We start from the raw sequence: 23,996 nt of genomic DNA, 5'->3' as shown, positions 1-23,996 counted from the left end.
GATTTTTGGCATATATGCATATGTGCCTGGTATGACAGAGAGAGATGGAGAGAAGGTGAGAAAGCAAGCTGCCAGATCTGGGATTCAAACTGTGGTTGGCCATGTGAGAGTCCAATGCCTAACTACCATGCCACCCCGTTAGCTCTCCCTCTACCCAGCCCCTGTGTGATATTTCAGTTTTTCCCAGGATCAGAGACTTGGACTATACAGCTGGCCAAGTGGGATCCAGCACCTTAACCTCCATGCCACCTAATGGCCTTACATTTTTGTTCAAATTGTTCCTTGAAGGTATCTTATTTTACATCTGGAAATATCTTTTTTGCCCTTCTCTATTTGCTTAGGGATGTATCCATGTATATGAATGTTTATTTTTTTGGCTCAATGGATAGAGTAATAGTTAAGAGTCTGTAGACTATCCTGAAATATATACTGTCAAGGTAATGTTTATGTTTACCTGAAATTCTGTTAGCTTGGTTAATTTATTTTTTCTTCCCTCAAATGTTTTTCTACTTCACATAGGAGAAGAGGGTTGTGATGAGTTCTGGAGGGCATCAACATTTGGTCAGCTGTTTGGAGACATTGCAGAAGGCTCTCAAAGGTTTGTTACCTTCAAAATAGTCTGATCACATAAAAACTCAAGCTTAAGAGGAATTGTTTTATACTTTCATTTGAACTATAAATTGTGACAGGTTATCTTTTTTTTTTTTTTTTTAAAGATTTAACTTTATTCATTATTATTATTATTTTAAATTTTACGAGAGAGAGACAGAGAGAGAGAGAAAGCAAGTTGCCAGATTTGAGACTTAAACTGTGGTTGGCCATGTGGGAGTCCAGCATTCCAACCACCACACCACCTGCCATCCCCCAGGACATCTTTCTTACTACAATGCTTTCTTTTTTAATTTTAATTTTTATTTGCCAGAGGAAAGAGAGAAAGAGAAAGCAAGAAAGCACCCTCTGCGGGACATGGTCACACCACAATTCCTTCTCTCTTTCTTCTGTCAGGATTTTGAGCATGCACGCACATGTGCCTGGAGTGTTTTTCAAGTCATTGAGTCTGGAAATTGAACTGCCTGGTTTCCAGCCACCTTAGTCACTAGGCTATGGGCCAGCCCTATTTTCTATTTCTTATGATTTTTTCTTTCTTTCTTTCTTTCTTTCTTTCTTTCTTTCTTTCTTTCTTTCTTTCTTTCTTTCTTTCTTCCTTCCTTCCTTCCTTCCTTCCTTCCTTCCTTCCTTCCTTCCTTCCTTCCATGAGGGAGAGACACACTCATAGAAAGAGGGAGGCAGAGACAGAGACCGTGACAGAGAGAGAGAGGCAGTCCCAATAGGATCTTTCTGCCAAGATGGGCCTATAGTCTCAGCTGGCCTAGATCATAGGTGCACATACACATGTCTGAAATGCTCAGGGAGTCCCTAGGATGTGAACTCATGACCATTCTCATGTGAGTTCAGTCGCATTGCCTCTGTGCTACCCCCTGGCCCTCTATTCTATTTTTAAACATTGTGGTATTTATGAAATTAATTTCCTCATCCATTCATGGGTGATAACTTACAATTTGAATAATACTGAGCTTGCTTATATCTGTCAGTACCATTAATGAGTGACATGCATGTGCTATGAAACATATAGCATAAACCTTGCCTCTGATACATGTTAGACACACCCTATCTTAATTAAAGCATTTGCACTTGTTCCAGTTGCTATCTCCAAAGTATCATCATTCAACTCTTTTTATTCAGATCTTTAAAAGTATCTTCCTCAAGAAGACTTTCACTTGGTCTTTCTTAATACCGTGTTTAACTACAATCTCCCCAACATTCCCTATATTCCTTCGTACTTTATTTTTCTCAATAACGGTCCATCATACTATTTTATGTAATACAGTATTTTTCTATAGTATGATAATATAATCACCACGTGACATACTACATGTTTTTCCTGTCATTTGTGTATCTTTTGTCTCTCTTCACCAAACAAGATTTTAGTTTCATGAGGGAAGAAAATTTTTCTTTATTCATCATTGTATTCCCAGTGTCTGGAACAGGATCTGACAATTAGTAGGCAGTTTGTATGTATTTGTTGATTAGCTGAATAGTCGACTGAATATATACATAAAAGAAATTATCTTGTACCTCAGAAGGAAGACCAGCAGGGAAAGTAATTAAATGTAACTGCAAACTTATCTCTGTTCCTTCAAGAACTCTGAAGAGGATTAAATTGATACCTTCAGATATGTATCTTTAAATCCTCTTTCTCTCCCACCTTTCTCACACCTCAATAGCTGTGCAAGCCTTCCCTTTTCTTAACCGGTCTTATCAATTGTCTCCCTGAAGACCTTTTGCAATGCCTGATGTAGGCTTCTCCACCCACCTCCCTTCCCAAGCTGCATCATGTCTTTACTAACAGTGGATAGGACTTCCTGTGCTCTCATGCTCCTGCTGTGCCAGGTAGCAGTGGTTACCAAGAGCATCAGGATACTCTGTCCCCCACCCCCCCTCGCATGGGACCATCCAACAGGAATGCTACAGGCATACTTTGGGCATCAACAAATCAAGGACAACAAAATATATTATTTTGAAAGAAATTTCATATTAAAAAATACTGGGAAAACCCAGTATCTTTACTTTTTTTATGGTTTATTAATTAATAGACGTATGGTTACAGTTGACTTGTGTTTTGTCATTTTTTTCAGTGACCAGGGAAACACATTTTTTTCTCTCTTAATAGATAGGACATATAATTGTGGTGCACATATACTTTTATCGTGTGGCCAAAATTTTATCTGATAAAAGGCAGTGGTTTTCAAGTACCATATACATTGACTTGTCATGTTTAGGTATGAGATGTATTGCAGGTGATTTCCTATAAATAACAGTTAAAACACAGTTTATCTTTAGGATAATATTACTCTTTGCTTATATGCATTCTAATGTTCTTTTTTGAATGAGATAGAACCTAATTTACTAATAGTTGTTCATTGTTATGGGAGTGCTATGAAAGTGAAAATGTCATGGATTTGCAGTGGGAAGATTGTGAGTGGATGTAATGGAAAACAATGTACCATATCTTCATGTATCTAGCATATGGGCATAAAATTGTGTCCCCATTCTCAAAAAAAAGTTTCCCAGACAAACAATTCTATAGACTACATTGTTTACCAGATTATTAATGAAAGGAAAAATGTTTTTGTTCATTGTTTTTGTAGAGGTGAAGGTCCAACCCAGAGGTTAAATGGTATGTCCATTTGTAAATATGTAAAGGAAATTAGGTATGGTTACTATGCATATGAGGTACATGAAAAAGTATACCTCTCTGGTTCTATCACACTGTAACTGCCTACAACAAGGAATGAAATATTCATTTAAATTTTCTCACTGAGGTATTACCTATATCATCTCTTCTCTCCTGTATTCTCTTCTCTCCTGTATTCCTGAGATAATTTCTCCTTTGATCTCTTTTCCTTACTTGCACCAAGTCTCCAAAATAAAACTAAGAACCTTTACTTGTTTTTCCAACAGTAGATGTTTATGTCTATGTTCCTTGGGTTTGAATGTAATTGTAGTGGGTTGAATACCTTAAATAGGAATTGTAACTGGGGTGAAATAATAGGAAATGAATCTAAATGGTATGTATTTATATAAAATGACATGGGTTTAAGAACTTGGAAAAAGTGTGTGTGTGTGTGTGTGTGTGTGTGTGCTTGTTGTGTGTTTTATGTCTAGTCTCAAACAATTGGTATTTATGGCTACCTGCTATGTGTGAAAGCACTGTAATAGCTGTTGAATAAGAACAATTATCCTGAGGAACACAGCATCTTGACATGGCTTCAACTTGAGAAAGATTATTTAAAAAACTCTCACTGCTGGTAAGAGATAGATGTTTGCCAGAGGCTGTATGTGCTTGCCAAAGAGAGACATAGAGAGAGAAAGAGGAAGAGAGAGACAAAGAATAGGTACTATGGGGCATGGTCATGCCACAATCCTTTTCTTCCTATTTCTCCATCCAGCTGGGATTTGGAGCATGCCCAGTATGTTTTTCAAGTCGCTGGGCCTGAGATTCAAATTGCACAGATAGCTATGTGGAATCTGGTTCCCTTAACCACTAGGCTAAGACTGGTCTGATAAATATGTACTTCTGATATGGATTATGCTTCATAGTGATCTGACTCTGTCACTGAACATGTTTTACAGTTTATTTGATATATGTCACACATATTCTTTTAGAATCCAATATCCTTTTTATAGGAAAGGCTAACAATTCAGGACTTTTGGGATTCTAATGTGTTAACATTCCATGTATCAACACCTAACAAATACAACTTCAATGTAAAGAGATCACCAAGAAGTAAGACTATAAAGTAATATAAAAAAAGATGACATAGAACTATACATTCTGCATGTGAAGCTATGGATAAAGACAAGTTGATAAAAATAAATATTGAGATAAAATAATAGAATAAGAAGAAATTTATTAATAAAATATTTACAGATGATAAAAGGATAGAATCATAATAATAAGTAAGCAATAAGAAACTATTTAAGGGCCAACTTTGTAGCTTAGTGGTTGAGGGAGCCTGATCCCAAGTAGCTGACTGCCCACATGGCCTCCTACCACAGTTCAAATCTCAACACCCATCAGAGGCTTGAAAAATATTCTAGGCATTCATGTGTGTGTATTGAAAATCCCGAAAGGATGGAAAAACAGAGGAGAAAGGATTGTGGAGGGACTATACCTCATCGGGGGGGAGGGGTACTTTCTCTTCTCTCTCTCTCTGGTGAGCATATGTGTCATTTAGCAATAAAAATTAAAAGAAGAAACTATTAAAATGACTGGAAAATTAAAAAAATAATTAAACAAAATTTAGACAAAAAGTGTAATTATTAAGACCTAAAACCAAAAATCAATAGTTGGTTAAATGTAAGATTAGTCACAACTAAAGCAAGAATTTTCCATCTTAAAAAAGTACATCTTATAAAATTAAAGACAGAGTATATTTTTCAAAAGTAGAAGAAAGAATATAATAAAGTTTAAAACATTTCTGAAATCAGAAACAAAGCTATAGAAGGAAAGAATCAATAAAACCACATTTTGTTCTTTGCAAAGGTCTATAAAATTAACAAGTTCGGATGAGATTGATCAAGCTAAAAGAAGAAAGGGCGCACATATAAACAATATGAGAAATAAGAAGGAACGTAACCACAGACATAGCAGATGGTAGAAGGAATACTATTAACAGTTTTGTGACGATAAGTTAGAAAACTTGGATGAAATGAAAAAAAAATTACTATAAAGTATAACTTATCAGTAGACTCAAAAATGAAAAACACTCACTAGGTTAAAAATCTCTCTAATACCTGGGGACCAGTAGTTGGTGTAACGGCTATGTTGCTGGACTCCTATATAGTCCACTGTGGTTCGAGTCCCGGATCCGGTGGCTTAAACTCATGCTGGGCGTGTGTGTATGTGTGTGTGTGTGTGTGTGTGTGTGCCCAAGATTCTGAGAGAAGAATGGAGAAGGGATTGTGGTGTGGTCATCCCCCCTGGAGGGTGATTTCTCACTTTCTGTCTCTGTCTCTCTCTGTCTTTCTGGCAAGTGCACATGCCCTATAGTAAAAACTTGTCAAAATAAACAAACAAACAAAAAACACACACAGACAAAACCAAACAAACTGAACTTCTCTAATAGCAGTAACCAAAGAGAAAAATAAGTGAACTGGACTTTACCAAGGTTAAAAAAAAAATTCCAGGGAACCAGCAGTTAGCGTAATGGCTATGTCGCTGAACTCCCACGTAGTTGACTGCGGTTCACGTCCTGGACCCAGTGGCTTAAAACTCACGCCAGGCGTGTATGCGTGTGTGCCCAAGATCCTGAGAGGAGAATGGAGGAGAAGGGATTGTGGCGTGACCATCCCCCCGGGGGGTGATTTCTCGCTTTCTATCTCTCTGTCTCTCTCTGTCTGTCTGGCAAGCGCACGCGCCCTATAGCGAAAATCTCTCCAAAAAAAAAAAAATTTCCACATCTAAGGACATAATCAAGAAATTAAAAAGTCAACCCTATAGGATGAGATAAAACATTTCCAAAGCACATATCTGATAAAGTTCTCATATCTAGAATATACAGGGGCAGCCCATGATGTGATGGTTATGATGGACAGATTCCACATGGCTGATTATGTGACTTGAGTCCTGAACCTGGTGACTTCAGAAACATGCTGAGTGTATGTGTATGCCCAGAATGCTGAGGAGAAATCCCTAGGGATTGCTTTCTCACTCTTTCTCTCTCGAGTGGGTGCACACCCCCTGTGGCAGACTGACAAAAAAGAAAAAAACATACAAAAAAACCTCTTACAACTGAGGAATTAAAAGACAAAACCCATGTTAAAAATATACAAAAAGCTTAAATAGACATTTATCCAAAGAAGATGTGCAAATGAAAATATACTCAACATCATGAATCATTAGGGAAATGCAATTAAAAACCATAAAGAGATACTATTTCACATCTACTAGAACAGTTGTAACAGGAAAAAGAAACAAAACCAAAATAGGTCTTGGTGAGAATGAAAAATTGGAATGTTTTTGCACCAAAATAAACTTGTACTTTAATTCCATTTTCCTTGAACATTTTTTTGACAATTTAGTTAGATTTTAATAAAATGTTTTCCCAAGCATTGTTTTGATGAGGTACCTATGTTTAAGTTATGAACATCGACAGTGTCTATTTAAATAATCACATTTTTTTTTTTTGAGAGGTTTCGTATAGGGCGCGTGCGCTCGCCAGACAGACAGAGAGAGACATAGAGACAGAAAGCGAGAAATCACCCCCCAGAGGGGATGGTCATGTCGCAACCCCTTCTCCTCCATTATCCTCTCAGGATCTTGGGCATGCACGCACACACGCCCGATGTGAGTTCTAAGCCACCAGGTTGAGGACGCGGACCGCAGTCGACTACGTGGGAGTCCAGTGACATAGCCATCATGCTAACTGCTGGTTCCCTTATATAACCACATTTGAAGTTAAGGATTTTAAACATTTTTTTTTTTTCCCGGAGAGGCTTTTGCTATAGGGCACGTGCGCTTCAGAGACAGAGAGACAGAAAGTGAGAAACCACCCCCTAAGGGGGATAGCCATGCCAAAATCCCTGGATTTTGTTAAGAGTCTTCTCCATTCTCCTCTCCGGATCCTGGGCACGCATGCACACACGTCCAGCGTGAGTCCAAGCCACCAGGCCTGGGATTTGAACTGTGGCCAATTACATGGGAGTTCAGTGACATAGCTATTATGCTAACTGCTGGTCCCAGATTTTAACCATTTTCTAATATTAGCCTATTTTCTACACTGCTTATTCACATATGCCTATTAACAAATAGAATGTTTTTTTGTTACATTTATTGATTTGAGTGTTTTCTGGAAAACTGTAGTTATTTGTGGAAACTGATGTCCATGCTAGCATTGCATGTATCCAAATAATAATGCACAGAGGCACAGAATAAGAGCAACAACAGAGCATATTGAAACACTAGCACCCCCCATCCCCCCTTTTTATTGCTTGTTTTGCTTAGTACTCCTAAAAACAAAAATAAGAATCTTGAATTCAATGTTCAACTGCCAAAGATTAACAGTAGGGCACATACTTAGGGCTCAAAAGCACTAGCTCACACAAATGGTAGACAATTGATCTATATAAATATGACTTTATCATCTACAACTTGTCAACTAGGATCTTTCCGACAAATTGATAACTCACATCCGCACAGTTTAAGTTTGGAAAATATACAAAGTATTAGCAGTGTGTTCTTTGGGAATTTAAAATTACTCAAATTTGATTCGGGTCTTTGGGAAGTGAGAAACTTGTACTAGGCAATTGAGAAAGGAAAACATCTACCACCCCTTTACATAACTAAAAGAGGAGGGAAGTGACATTCTTTCTTTTTTTCCGGAGAGGTTTTCGCTATAGGGCACGTGCGCTTACCAGACAGACAGAGACAGAAAGCGAGAAATCACCCCCCACGGGGGGATGGCCATGCCGCAATCCCTTCTCCTCCATTCTCCTCTCGGGATCTTGGGCACGCACGCACACTCACCTGGCGTGAGTTTTAAGCCACCGGGTCCAGGACGTGAACCGCGGTCGACTACATGGGAGTCCAGCAACATAGCCATTACACTAACTGCTGGTCTTGGGAAGTAGAGATTCTTTACACCCAACAACTATCAGTTCAAATGTGACCAAGGTAAATGTAGAATGAAGATGTGCTTTTTTTTTGGAGAGGTTTTTTGTTATAGGGCGCGTGAGCTTGCCAGAAAGACAGAGAGAGACAGAGAGACAGAAAGTGAGAAATCTCCCCCCCAGGGGAGATGGCCACACTGCAATCCCTTCTCCTCCATTCTCCTCTCGGGATCTTGGGCACACACGCACATGTGCCCGACGTGAGTTTAAGCCACCAGGTCCAGGACTTGAACTGCGGTTGACTACATGGGAGTCCAGCGACACAGCCATTACACCAACTGCTGGTCCCTAGAATAAAGATGTTCTAAACACAGCCAGAATGCAGCAAATCTAAAGCGCTAAAATTGTATGATTACATGTTGAAAGAAAATGCACAAAAACCAAAGAAGAATTTTGAAATTTTTCATTTGAAGATAATCTTAGTGCTATTAGATTCACAAATATCTTGTGATTAGCCACCTCTACTACTACAACCAGGACTACCACCATAGTTGCCACCATCACCTCCAAATCCATTATATCCACTGTCACCTCCTCCATAACTACCTCTGCTGCCACCACCTCCACCACCATAGCCTCCTCTTCCACCAAAGTTTCCACCACACCAAAATTACATCCACCACCTCCAAAGTTTCCTCCATGACCCATAAAGTTGCCAGATCCACCTCCACGACTTTTTTGTGATCCAGCAGTCTGCATCTCTTGTTTAGAAAGGGCCCTTTTCACTTCACAATTATGCCTATTTATAGCATGGTATTTCAGAACAACAATTTTATCAACTGTATCATGACTATAAAAAGTTACAAAAGCAAATCTTCTTTTTCCCACTCTGTTGATCTTCCCTAACTTCTTATAGTTTCAATCTTGCCAAACTTTTCAAAGTAGTCTCTGAAATTATATTCTTCTGTATCTTCTTTAATACCACCAAAATTTTTTTCTTCACTGTTAGATGGGCACCAGGCTTCACAGAATCCTCTGTAGGAACAGCTCCCTCTGGTTCCACTACGCGTCCATCAACTCTGTGTGGCCGAGCACACATTGCTGCATCCACCTCTTCAACACAAGAGGGAGTCATGAGACCAAACTAAGGGAACGTTTTGTCTGGGGGGTCTCTCATTACCACACAATCTGTGAGTGTGACCCATTTCTCAAAATGTTCTCTTAAACTGTCATCTGTAGTTTCAAAGCTCAGACCACCAATGAACAGTTTTCTCAACTGCTCCAGTTCCTTTGGATCATGACCTCCTCTCCCTCCTGCAGCAGCGACAAGGGCTGGCGAGGGCCAGATTGGGGCTAGGGGGGTGACTGGCGGTGGTTTTACCTGTTTTGAGACCGGACTCGCTTCTTCCAACTCGAGTTCAATATGGCCATTCTCTTTTAACTTCTTGAAGTATCCTCATATTAAAGAAAACTGGAGGTTTTGCACAAGTCCAATCTAAACTCATATTAACTATATAAAGGGAAGAGGTGGAAGACACATTGCTATTCATTTATTACACTGGCACTGGCATCAGTTTCATCAGGTGCACGGTTTTTAGAATGCTACCTCCTAGTATAAACCAACAGCATACTTGTGAATTTGATTTGCAGTAACACAGAACCAGTTAAGTATTTTTCAATAGAGATGATCTATGCCAGTTAAAGTCACCAACCCTCTTACCTGTTACTCTACCTGCTTTCACATCTTTTACCCAGAAGAAATAGGAAGTTTGGTGATTCCCTCAGCATACCACCACCCACTGTCTAGTACACCGTGTAGGAATACTGATTATTTTTATAGTGATGATATCAAACATTTAATATTTTTCTTTCTTTTCAGAAGTTAATCTTAGTCTTGGGAACCAGCAGTTAGCATAATGGCTATGTCACTGGACTCCCACGTAGTCGACCGTGGTTCGCTTAAAAAACTCACACCGGGCGCATGTGTGTGCGTGCCCAAGATCCCGAGAAGAGAATGGAGGAGAAGGGATTGTGGCGTGACCATCCCCCCTGGGGGGTGATTTCTCGCTTTCTGTCTCTCTGTCTCTCTCTGTCTGGCGAGCGCACGCGCCCTATGACAAAAATCTCTCCCCACCCCCCCAAAAAAAGAAAAAAAAAAAGAAGTTAATCTCGGTCTCTAACTTGGTCTTGAACTGAATGTGTACGACTATATAAAATGTAGCTTTGCTGGCACCTAGTCCTTTGTCATATCAGAAGATATCTTGAATCATCTTGTCAGTTTCTTAAAAAGAGCTTATTATATCTTGAAAACTGAATAGCATTAGTGATTAGGTGTTTCTCATTTTTTCTTTCATGGTCCTGACAATTAATATTCTAGGCACAGAATATATTCTGCAATGGGATATGAATCCAGGTCTGGCTGAATGTTGATCAGTACAGACAGGTGTACAGTGTGTAAGCCAAAAAAATAAATAAATAAAAATAGCCCTGTTGGGGTTTGCAGTAGATACTCTTGGTACTCTTGGTACCTACCCTGATCTCTTTATGAGAGTTGGGGACCTATTTCCCTGCTGCTATGTTTCTAAACCAAGAGCCCAATCTTCTTGCATTTAGGTAGGAAACTCTGTGGAGCCATTCATATTCCAGAGCTCTTAATGTGGTCAGACTGAGGTTAGATTTCAGCTGAAACCACATTTTTTGCTTATCTTTTTCTCCTGTCCCACCCATTTTCTTTCTCAATAAACTTCTCATACAATTATTGCTGTCTGAAGACGTGCCTCTTGGGAATCTGATGTAAAGTAGGATTTAGGGAATAATACTCCCCTTTAACTTTTTCTACTTATATCTTCTTACCTTACCACCCAGGGGAACAGATCACTCTGGGAACAATGGGAAAATTATCTATTTGTCTTTGGGCTTTTCTGAAACCCTTAAGAGGTAGAAACTCATCTTGTAAATTATATTTTATGTTTTTGCCTGGTCTCAGGATAATTCAATCATTATTTTTTTGATCTCTGTCTTTGAGTTGAATTTGTTAGTTAGAAATACTTTTCCTAGTCTAACTTTCCATGTTCAAAAATTTCGTCTGTAGTTTCTAGAGGTTTAGATTTGGAATGTGAAACATCAGAAATAAACCTTAGAATGAGACCAGTATAATTTAACTGCAAGTCAGGCGAGTGGTAAGGAAGTGAAGGCTGCAGATACATCCACTTATCTGTTTCTTAAAAGTGACTCTATTTCTCCTTCCAAATATTGAGCGTGTGTCTTCTATTGGCAGAATACTAAATATATGTAGGATATTAGGGCAAGGGAGTTGAGGAAATGTAGTTGCTTGGCTTCATCTCTGTGATACAGAGGACAGCCTGGAAAAGGGTATCCGTGGTGGTGGTGAGGTGGCAGGGAGAAAGGAAATGCTACTTGCCAGATAAGTCCAATATTTAGCGAAATCTCTCTTAATTTTGGTAAATAAGTATAAATGAATCCATCTGTTTCTAGGAACTAGAAAGAGGAATAGTTTGGCATATAGAATATGCCTGATTTGGCATTAATATTTCATATCAGCTTTTGTTGCTTAAAAAATAAAAATACCGAGATATAAACCTAAAAATAAAAACCCAACCCAAAGATAACTTGAGGCATATGACTCTAATTTTTAGTAAAGCAAAAGGAAATTATATAATTTATAAGGTATTATACTGTTAAGTTTATTTGGATTTGAGAAAATGGTACTTAAAAAGAATTGAAGAAATAAGTGCTCTCTTTGAGACCGATTTAGAATTTGGACCATAAAAAGAGCTTTGTGATAAGAAAAAAAAAATTTAGTTGTCAGAACTATATGCTTTGATGTGAATGGAGTTTAGGTAGGACTCCTTGAGGAAGTAAATTCTTTTTTTTTTTTGGAGAGGTTTTTGCTATAGGGCGTGTACGCTCGCCAGACAGACAGAGAGAGACAGAGACATAGAAAGCGAGAAATCACCCCCCAGAGGGGATGGCCACGCCGCAATCTCTTCTCCTCCGTTATCCTCTCGGGACCTTGGGTACGCATGCACATGCGCCTGGTGTGAGTTTAAGCCACCGGGTCCGGGACTCGAACTGCAGTTGACTACGTGGGAGTCCAGCGACATAGCCATTACACTAACTGCTGGTCCCAGCAAGTAAATTCTGAGAACAATTCCTAAAGCTAACAGTAAAGCTGAGGTAGTAGCATAAAATGAGATATCTTTCTTTCTTGCTAATTAAAAATGAGCATATTTTAAATTTGACATAAGATTTAGCAAAAAGTAAAAATTAGTTTTCATTCAATTTTACCAAGTTTTTACTTAGGAATAGTTGTTAGCATCTATATATTTACTTAAAGCTATTACCCAAGGTACAGGCCCATTTCATCAGGTCTTTTGATCATCAGTTCTGAATGCATTTCCTTAAGCTTTGTATATTCAAAATTGTGGGTTCATATTTCAAAGTCCAAGAACAATGCAATAATTGTTCTTGATGTGAGTCTTAAGTTGCCTTTTAAAATTCAGTCTCCTTTTGTGTGGCAATATACTGCTCTACTCTGTTGATCTTATCTTACCTACTTCTCATAGACCTATTGTTAAAAGGCCTTCTTATTTTCAAGCATCAAGAATCTCTGAATCTCAGAAAATCTCTCCCCTCTTTGGGGATCTTCTATAGCTCTCTAATATGTTCTACTGTATTCTTGACCTCTAAACCCCCTTTCTTCTCTGACAACAATTAGGTTTACCTATTCTAGTTGGCCTTTGGCCTAGATTTATTTATTTATTTTTCAATCTAAAAATTCTGGTAGGTATGACTGGACAAAATTTGAGATATTAACAAATAGAAATGGGAATAAAAGCAAGTGACTATAACTGATCTTCCTCAGACTCAAGCATCAATAAGATGGTAAGAATGAGTAAAGGTTTTTGGAGATTAAAACTTCTCCTGAAGAAAATGCAAGATTTGGGAGAGACCTGCTGAATTAGATTTAAGCTTCTCTCTCCCAAATCTAGTTTCAGGTACTGTAAATTGGCAGACTTAAAGAAAAATGAGAGAAAGTGCTGTGTGAGTAGAGCCCGATAGTCTTTTTGCGAATAGTCAAACTTGCTGGCACTCCCACACTTAGCCCATGTGTGTGCTTGTGTGTTGGCATAACTGAAACTCCCATAAGAATTTGGGAATTTGAAAGCAGAGACTTGTGAACATAATACTCCAGAGTAGATGTGGCATGATGGTGTGCTCAGAGCCATTTCATTACATGACTGCCATGCTGTTTGTACTCTTTTCCCTGAAAACAATTTCTCCAAGAGTGTGCCATGTCATGATATCATGCAGATGGTCTGGGGTAGGCTTACAGAATTTCATGAACCCAGAATAATATCAGGGCAGCAAACTGAACTAGAGAGCCTAGAAGAAATAAGTAGACTGGCCCAGTCATTCCTGGAGTCAACAGAATAATCTGTGAACCAAGATGGCAGAGTATTCTGATTTAAAGGACATTTAAGATGGGAACAAGAGCTGACCCATGAACTAACCTAGTTATTACTAGACTGGAAGATGCTTAGTACTAAGATGGCAGAACTGACTCGTAAGGACAATATATCATTCTCTTTTCCATACCCCGGTACTCATTCTATATACTGTAAGCAGCATACATACATAACTTAAAAGCAAACTTCAAGAAAGGAAATGGATGAACTTCTGCTAGCTGATACACTGAAAACACAAAAATTAAATTTAGTTATTGAAAATGAACAAAAGTTACAATTCTTACACTTTGGAAATTGAAATCCATAGCATTGTCTTTCTCTGTCTTGGCTCGGGTAAGTGCTATACCATGAAACATGTAGCAAGAGAAAGAATCCTGCCATGGTAACTCTGTCTTCACTCTGAAGTGATTATTCTAACTCTTTTAACTCAGACATATTTATGCCGAAAACAGCAGCAAGACAAAACAGAAAATAAAAAAGATTTCTTCTCATTCTTTAATACTTAGAAACAAACAGAAATAATCAGTCATATTCTTTCTGGTAAGAACTGCTTTGTGAGGGGGAAAGTTCCAATAATTAATTTAAAATTAATATAAAATACAATTTACCATGGAGGTAAAAGCCTTGTTCCTCTTGAACTGGGAAACATAGGTATCTATACAATATGTATATTAAAATTCTTAGATGTGCAGAGAAAAGGCATACTTTTTGTGAGATATGAAAGGGTTAGGGAGCCAGCAGATGGTGTGGTGGTTAAAGCACTGGACTGCCACATGGCTGACTACAGACCAAAGTTACTTAAAAGGAATTAAATGTTTAATGACATGAAAACAAGAGAAATATAAGAAAATATAAATGAATATGTGCCCAGTCTTGGGGTTAAAAAAGGCACTCCCAAGCATAAAACAATGACAGCATAAAGAATGAAATAATAGATGGAAATATATAAAATCTTCCATATATAAAGTATACATTTGATACTAAATGTATGTTTATCATAAATTGTACAGACCAAAGGATAGACACCATTAATATATAATGTGTTTCTATGACTAAATTAAATTAAACACCTCAAGAGAAAAATGAGCAAATTAAAAAGATTTGGGCTAGCCCATGGCCTGGTGGTTAAGGGAGCTGGATCCACATTATTGACTATGTAATTTGAATCCTGGACCCAGTGACTTGAAAAACATGTAGGGCATGTATGCTCATGTGCTCAAAATCCTTTAAGGAGGGAGAAATGGAGAAGGGATTGCAGTGTGACCATCCCCATGGGGAATGTTTTATCCTCTTCCTTTCTCTCTCTCTCTATTGGTCTAGGGTATGCACCCTTTGGCAAATTAGAAAGAGAAAGAAAGAAAAAAGATATAGGGATCAAATAGATGTAAGAAGATATAAGTGTTAATAATGGATAAGCAAAGAAAATGATATGCTTCTATTTAGCAAATAAAATCACTAAGATTTAAAGCAATGATAGTGTTGGCACAGTGACTTGTGTACCTCCATTATTATCACTGGTACTGTGGCTTTGAACAGCTATTTTTTTTCATTGTGGACTGTATTCATAGAATCAAGTCAGGGCTTGTCATAATTCATAATTAATATTAATTTGTTGAATAAATGTACTTTTATATAACTCTCTCTTGCAAACTGTATAAAAGCTTTGAAATTTCTTAGGATTTTCCACTACTTCTAGTTTTTGAAGAGTATATACTTTTATTTATTTACTTTAAAGAGATTTTTGCCTTAGGGCATGTGTACTCTCTGGAGAGAGAGACAACAACAGAGACAGTGAGAGTGAAAGTAAGAAATCACCCCTTGGGGGGAAGGATACCCTGAAATCTCTTTTAATTCTCCTCCAGGGATCTTGGGCACACACACACTTGTGTCTGGTGTGATTTTTAAGCACTGGGTCTAGGACTTGAACACAGTAGGCCATATGAGTGTCCAATGATGTAACTGCTCTGCATCTGCTGGCCCAAAGCAGTATATCTTGATGAAGAATAAATAGTTTTGTCTTCTTTTTATTATTATTACTTTTTATATTACATTTAATCACATATATCTTTGCAGTGTATAACATTTCTTTTTCCAGCATGATTAAAATGCATATCAGTCAAGAAAAAGACATTACAATACAAATCATCATCAGCAAATAGCTTTTCATTTTTTTAGATTATTATTGTTATTATATTTATTATTATTACTATTTTAAACATTTCATCACTATATATCATTTGGCTTGTAAAGAAAATTTACCAAGGCTGCCTGCAGCTGCAGGGATGAACAGCTGGGACTTGTGGCTTGTCCCTTCCCCTACTTACTTTTGGACTCTCAGGTTTGTTTCTTGGGACTTTAGATGAATGTGTGCCCCTCTCTGCCCCATCCAGGCACCCTTTCCAGTGAAGGGCCTTGGCAGGCAGCACAGGACTTAATGGCTGGGACTTGTGGCTCATCCCCTCCCCCACTCATCTTCGAACTCTCAGGATTTTGGTGTTTTATATAGCACACTTGCTCGATCTCTTCTTTGTTACTGAGTTGAAGCTCAACAGCTCAGTTTCAAGTGCACCTGTTCTCTAGAATCAGAGAGGGCTTTGGGTCACCCAGGACCAGTGACAACAGTGCAGGGTGCTGATGAGTGACAAGGAGGCAGAACAGAAGAGGGATTGCCAATTTCCTACTCCTGTACACCTTTGAACACTTGGAGATATTGTGAATAATTTAGGAAGCAACGTATAGATTTCCAGATGAGTAGGAATGTTCACAGAGGCACAAGAAATATGAGCAACCAACAAAATATCTCTTCCCCAAGGGAAAACATCAATTCTTCATCACTCACAGAATGGAACTCATGGAAATGTTGGATAAACAATTCAGAATATTTATAGAAAACAAACTAAATGAGATGCAAAAAAAAGAGAAGATGAGCTCCAGGAGATGAAGAAGTCCTTTCATCATTTGAAACAAGAAATAGAGACTATAAAAAAGAATCAAATGAAATTATTAGAGATGAAGAATGTGATATAGGAAATTAAAACCTCCCTCAAATGTATTAAAAGTAGATTAGACCACACAGAACATTGAATCTTGAATGTAGGAGACAAAAACCTCTAACCTAGAAAAAAATTATCAAAAAGACTGAGAAAACAACCAAGGAAAATGAGGATGATATATGAGAAATACTAGGTACCATCAAGTGCCCAAGAATCCAGATAATTGGTATCCGAGAAGAGGAAGAAAATAATAAGGGTATTGATAATTTATTTCATAAAATATTGGAAGAAAACTTTCCAAACCTAGAGAGGCCTTCAAATATCCAGATCCAAGAAATACATAGGACCCCAAATAGAATCAACCCAAGACGATCCCCTCCAAGGCACATCATAGCAAGATTAGCCAAAACCACAAAGACAAGATACAAAAACTGCCTGGTCCTGGTGTCTTGAAAAACACACTGGACATGTTTGCATGTGTGTGTGTGTGTGTGTGCGTCCAAGATCCCAGGAGGAGAATGGAGGAAAATGGAGGAGAAGGGATTGCAGGATGGCCATCCCCCCAGAGGGTGATTTCTCGCTTTCTGTCTCTCTAGCAAGTGCATGCACCCTATAGCAAAAAAAACTCTCCCAAAAAAAAAAAAAAAAAAGAAAACCCCCAAAATTGGCAAGAGACAAATGTCAAGGTAGTTACAAAGGACATCTCTTCAGGCTAACACCAGACCTCTCATCAGAAACAATGCAGGAAAGAAAAGAATGGTAAAATATAGTCAAAGTGTTAAATGAGAAAAAAAATCATCTACGAATACTATACCAGGTAAGATTTTCCTTCACATGGGAAAAAAAGATAAGCACATTTTCAGAAAAAAACAAAACCTGAAGAATTTACCAACTCTAGAATAGCTCTTCACAATATTCCAAAGGGAGTGCTATACCAGGAAAACTAAAAAGTCAGATGGAAGGATGTAAGAGAACAAAAAACAACCAAGAAAATGGCTCACTTAATGATAGGAACAAGTCTGGAAATATCAATAAGAATATTGAATGTAAATGGATTAAATTCTCCAATAAAGAGACACAGACTTGCTGAATGGATTAAAAAAACCAGAAACCCTCTATCTGTTGCCTATAAGAAATGCACCTTATGGATACATAGACTAAACGTGAAGGGTTGGAAAATGATATTCCATGCAAATTGAAAGCAAAAAAGGGCTGGAGTTGTGATACTGATTTCAGACAAAATAGGCTTAAGACAAAGACTGCAAGAAAAGACAAAGAAAGGCATTATATAGTAGTAAATGGGCTACTTCATGAAAAACATAGCACTTATAAATATCTATGCACTCAACTCAGGAGCACCTAAATACGTGAAGGAAAGACTGTAAGAACTAAAAGGAGAGATAGGTTGCAACACTATAATTGTTGGGCGATCTCAACACCCTGTTATCTTCTTTAAACAGCTCCTCTAGACAACAAATAAGCAAGAGATAAAGGACCTAAATGATACTATAAATCAAATGAGCTTGACAGACATCTATAGAACTTTGCACCCTAAAACCACAAAATACACATTTTTTCTTACACGTGCATGGAACCTTTTCAAAGATTGACCATATGATAGGACATGAATCAAGCCTTTACAGATTCAAAGGCATAGAAACAAAATCCAGCATCTTCTTGGACTATGATGGAATTAAACGATATTAATTTCAAGAAACATCTTAAAAAACACACAAATAAATGGAAACTGAACAACCTACTTCTGAATAACTTCTTAACTACTGAAGAAATTAAGTCTGAAATAAAAAAAATATGGAAACAAATGATAATGTGTACTTGAGTTATCATAATCTATGGGACATGGCAAAAGCAGTCATAGAGGGAAATTCATAGCATTAGTGTGCATAAGAAAAAGACAGAAAGGTAACAAATAGACAACCTAACATTGTGTCTCAGGGAATTGGAAAAACAACAACAAAATTGCCAAAAATCCAGGCAAAAAGAAATAATAAATCTTCAAGCAGAAATAAATAAAATAGAAAATAAACAAACTATACAGAAAATAAATGAAAGCAAGAGGTGGTTCTTTGAAAAGACAAAAAGATCAACACACATTAACTAGACTGATAAAGAAGAAGAAAGTAACCAGATAAATCAAATATGTAATGAAACAGGCAACATTACAACAGACACAATAGACATACAAAACATCATTAGAGGGTACTATGAATGACTATATGCCAAGAAACAAGAGAACATGGAGGAGGTGGACAAATTCTTGGATGTAGATAATCTACCATGATTGAATAAGGAGGGAGACATTAAGGTGGGCAAAGACTTTTTAAATAAGACCCTCAAAGTATGGGAAATAATTCCTAAAATGACAAGTGGGAGCATATCAGACTTAGAAGATCTGCACAGCAAAGGACACAGTAATGAGTGTGAATCAAAAACCCTCAGAATGGGTGAATATTTTTGTCAAATAAGCCTCAGATAAGGGATTGATAACCAGAATACACAGGAAACTCAAGTGGCTTACCAGGGGAAAAAAAAAAAAAAGATAAACCCAATTAAAATTGGAAATAAGGTGAACAAAAATCTCTCTAAAAAAGACATATGAACAGCCAAAAAACATATGAGGAAATGCTCAACGTCCCTCATCATAATGCAGATTAAACCACCTAACCCCTGTCAGAATGGCAAAGAATGAAATTACAAAAAGTGATAAGTTTTTGTGGAGTGGTGGTCAAAGTGGAACTCTCCTACACTGTTCTTGGGAATGTAAATTGGTCCAGCCGCTGTGGAAAACAATATGGAGGTTCCTCAAAGATTGACAAATGGAACTACCCTATGATCCAACAATCTCCCTTCTGAGTATCTACCCAAATGACAGGAGAATGCTCAGTCGGAAAAGCACTTGCACATCAATGTTTATTGCAGCATTATTCATGAATGCTAAGACATGGAACCAACCCAAATGTCCACAAACAGATGAATGGATTGAAAAAGTGTGACAAATATACTCTAGGAAATATTATTCAGCCATAAAAAACAAGACCCTGGCATTTGATAGAAAGTGGTCAAATATGGAAGATTTATTGCTGAGTGAAGCAAGCCAGGTTATGATAGAAAAATATTGTATGTATCCACTTAATATATACAGACTATCCACACCCTGTAGTAGAGATTAAAATATTGGAGGGCATAAAGGCAATGTGGAGGAGTCCGATCCGGTAGGGGCCAGGATCTGTGTTGAACTTTTTGACCTATACCTCTTAGGTTGGAATAGCACATTGGCAAGGCCGCTGCTGTGTCCCCCCCCACACACACCTAGGAATAAGACTTAGGTCGAATTAGCATGTCAGCAAGGCTGCTTGCTATTGTCTCCGGGCCAGTGCGTGGCCGCCGGGCCCACGCGTGGCCGCTGGCCTCAGGCAGCAAACTGAAGCCGAAAACAAGGATTAAGAACTTGCAACTATAAGCAACAGAAAGAAACTTTAGCTGTCTTAAACCAATTGAGAAATATATTGTATAGGAGGATTTTCTCTACCTATGGACAGTGAGAAGATGATGGTTACCAGCCCTGCATTACCTCAGGGAAAAACAAGAACTACTCTACCATTCTTAAGGAAGCCAGATACCCAAGGACAACTCATACTGCAGATCCCCACAACACCATTCCTGGTAATTACAAGAGGGCTGCTGTGCCGCATCAGCTGATAATCATCTCTGCTTACTGGAACCACTTTCCCGAAACTGCATTCCATGAAGACGCCTATATCAAACGAACAATTGCAGAACTGCACTAGACCCACCCTTAATCCAACTCTAAATAGAATCTATGTTCTCTTTTGTTAAAACTTTATGAGCTGATAATTGAAACATGTAGCCCCTCTCTCATTTACTTGCATGTATCACATTTTCAATAAAAACGCACAATGATTCCTAGCAGTTGTCACTCCTCAGAGAGTGATCTCTGGGGGTGTCCAGCTAAGGACGTGCATGAAAAAGGCACCGAGGCCTTAGTCTTCTTCTTTTCCAGCATCGCCTCTGACAAGTCAACCCACCTCCACCGAGGCTGGACCCTGGCAGCAATGAAAATAGTTATGGATACTGGAGACAGAGTAGAACTGGGTGGGGAGGAGAATGGAAGAGTATAGAGAAGGATAGCATGAGAACAAGTAGAGAGGCATGACATTTCTGGGACATAGAGAAGGTTTATTACTTGTTGATGCTAACATATATAATATTCTCAACTGGACTGTCTGAAAAGTATTTCATGTTAGGTAAATTCTCTTTACAAGTCAAATGATGTTTAGTGATTGAATGTTTGAAAAAATGAGAGTAAAAATAATAATCTGAAAAAAAGAAAAGTTATTCGATGATAATGTTATGGATAGTAATGTCTTTGTCTTGACTGATATGCATGGTAATTATGTTAGAAAAAGAAATGTTATACACTATTAAGATATATGAGATTAAATGTAATATAAAAATAATAAAAATTAACTAAAAAATAAAAACCCCTCATTTTAGATCAAAGGACACACATAGTCTGAAATTGAAAGTACAGGATACGATATTCCATACAAATGGCAACCATCAGAGGAAGAGGTAGTAATAATTATGAGAGTACTTTAAAAATTTCATGGAAAAATGAAATTAAAATATAATTTTTTTTCAAAAATTAAAATCCATGCAATTTTTTTATGATTACATTTTTCAGGAACTTGTTGAAGACATCTTGTATATCAGATAAAATAGACTTTAAATTAAAAATTAGCAGGGTCGGAAAGTGGCATGGTGGTTAAGGGCTCTGAACTCCCATATGGCCAACTGTGGTTTGAGTCCCAGACCTGGTGGCTTTCTCTCTCTCTCTCCTCTCTCTCTCTCTTTCTCTCTTTCTCTCTCTCTCCTCCTTTTCATCTCTGGTCAAATTAAAATAAATAAAGTTAAATAAAATAATTTTTAAAAATTATCAAAAGACATAGAAGGGCATTATATAATGATTAAAGGATCAGTTCACAAGGAAGTTAAAACAATTATATAGTTGTCTCTTAGTAGCCACAAAAAATTGGTTCCAAAACCCTCCTCAGATACCAAGTCCACACATGCTCAAATTGCTTTTATAAAAATGGCATATAATCTACCCACATCCTCATGTATACTTCAGATCACCTTTAGATTGCTTATAATGTGAATATAATGTAAATATTATGTAATAAGTAATTAAACTGTATTGTTTAAAGACTAATGAAAAGAAGAAAAGTTTAAATTTAATTAGGTTATAATAAAAAAAAAAAGAAACTCTACCCAACATGAAATATTTCTCAGACCAGTCACATTGAGAATACTATACAAGTTATTAAAAGGTAATATAGTTTTGTATTCTTTAGGAGCAAAGTTGTTGAAATTACTAATGGATTTTTCTTAAGTACCAATGTACGAGGAAGCAAAGGCAGAAAATTGTACTTCTCAATGAATTCACACCATTTGCTAAAGTTGCAGAATAAAATTAGTGATGGCATAGGCAGTGAGTTAGTTCATCATTACTGTGCTAATGTGAGTATTACAACTTAGGGAAGTAAATTAAATTTTCTACAGCAAATACATTCTAATTAGTACAATTTGCTATAACAAACATACAGTGAGTAATTCCAGTTTCTTAAAACAAACATGCAAAACTAGATTTGATGCACTTATAGACTTAAAGATAGTCATTATAGTCCATAGGCGATAAATAATCTTTTCTTAATTTTTATTTTTATTTTCATCATAATCTTCTTTATATTACATTGGATTACATATAACTTTACAGTGTATTACATTGCTTTTTCAAAAGGGAATGCCATGCATGTCAGTCAATACAGAGACATTAAACTCCCTGCTTCAACATTCAATATCTTTTCTATGATTTTCCCAATTATTATTATTATTATTATTCTATTTTTTTTAAAAACAGTCAATAACTATTTCTCATTTTGCTTGTAAAAAGACTTTACCCATCATGAAATACTTCTCAGACCAATCTAGTTGAGAATACTATATACGTCATCATCAACAGGCAATAAGCCATATCTGCTTCTCACTAACGTCCTGCCTCTCTATTGTTGTCTTGCTATCTAGGCGATAAATAATCTTTGTACTTAAAAATAGTATTACTGAAAATTTTTGTTGTCTGTCTCAACGAAGTACCTCAACAAATTCAATTTCACAATGCAATGGTAGAGAACATGGGTGGATCTAACATAAAAAGAACCTTGACCCCAACCAGCTAATGTTTTTTTCATGGCACCTTCATGGTATCTGATTATAACATTCTTTAACCTTTCTTCTATTGACAACAAAGTGGATTGCCTAACTCAATGTTTTATAGTGAAAAACAATTTTATTCTTAAATTTCCTCTCATGACTTATGATGTATAGTTTCAAGTGAATTTGTAAGCAAGGCAGAATTAAAGTATAAACTTAAGATTTTACAATCCACAATCTGAAACACAAATAAATATTTATTTTCAGAAATATTCACCACAGCATTATTTGTAATAGTGACAATACAAAGTAATTTGAAACATCAAAATAAAAAATGATTAAAATATGATTCATCCATGATGAATGCTCTGAGGGCATTAAAATAGGATTTGTAAAATATTTAAAGGCCTATGGACATGCTATGATATAATATGAGGTAGACAAAACAATGTAAAAAAATCACGAGAAGAAGGTTCCACATGGCTCCAGAGAACTAGATATTTCAGGGAATGAAGATTTTCTACTGATAATTCAGCCTCCAGCAAACGAGCTAGCGGCTGAACTTCAAGAATTTGAAAGAAGCACACCATCCATCAGATCACAAGAAATCACTGCCGGATCATGAGAAATATGAGAAAACAAGAAAATACATCTCCTCCAAGGGAAAAGAGTAACTCTTCTTCTTCCACAAGCAGTTCAGTGAAAATCGTGGAAATGTCTGATAAGGAATTTAGAGCATTCATAATGTCGAAGCTAACAGAGATGGAAGAGAAGAGAGATAATGAACTGCAAAAGAGAAAGGAGAAAGAAGTTGACGAGTTCCAGGAGATGAGGAAATTCTTGCGAGATCTAAAAGAGGAATTACACACTTTATAGAAGACTCAAACGGAACTGCTAGAGATGAAGTCTATAATACAAGAAGTCAAAATCTCCCTTGAAAGTATTAAAAGCAGACTAGATCATTGAGAAAATAGAATCTCAGATGTAGAAGAGAAAATGGCTGGCCTAGAAAAATCCACCACGAAGACTGAGAAAATGGCCCCCAAATTTGAGAATAATATGCGAGAAATACTGGATACCATCAAACGTC

At 37.2% G+C, this 23,996-nt stretch overlaps 1 pseudogene; it reads right to left on the bottom strand.

The window, feature by feature from the left end:
- Positions 1-8,683: 8,683 nt before the first annotated feature.
- LOC102468957 (heterogeneous nuclear ribonucleoprotein A3-like) overlaps positions 8,684-23,996 on the bottom strand; it is a 24,860-nt pseudogene continuing 9,547 nt past the window's right edge.

Source organism: Tupaia chinensis, unplaced genomic scaffold (genome assembly GCF_000334495.1).
Source record: "Tupaia chinensis unplaced genomic scaffold, TupChi_1.0 Scaffold000097_1, whole genome shotgun sequence".
In the NCBI taxonomy this organism is placed as follows: domain Eukaryota; kingdom Metazoa; phylum Chordata; class Mammalia; order Scandentia; family Tupaiidae; genus Tupaia; species Tupaia belangeri.
The sequence above is the reverse complement of the archived record's forward strand: the minus strand, read 5'-3'. Positions and strand labels throughout refer to the sequence as shown.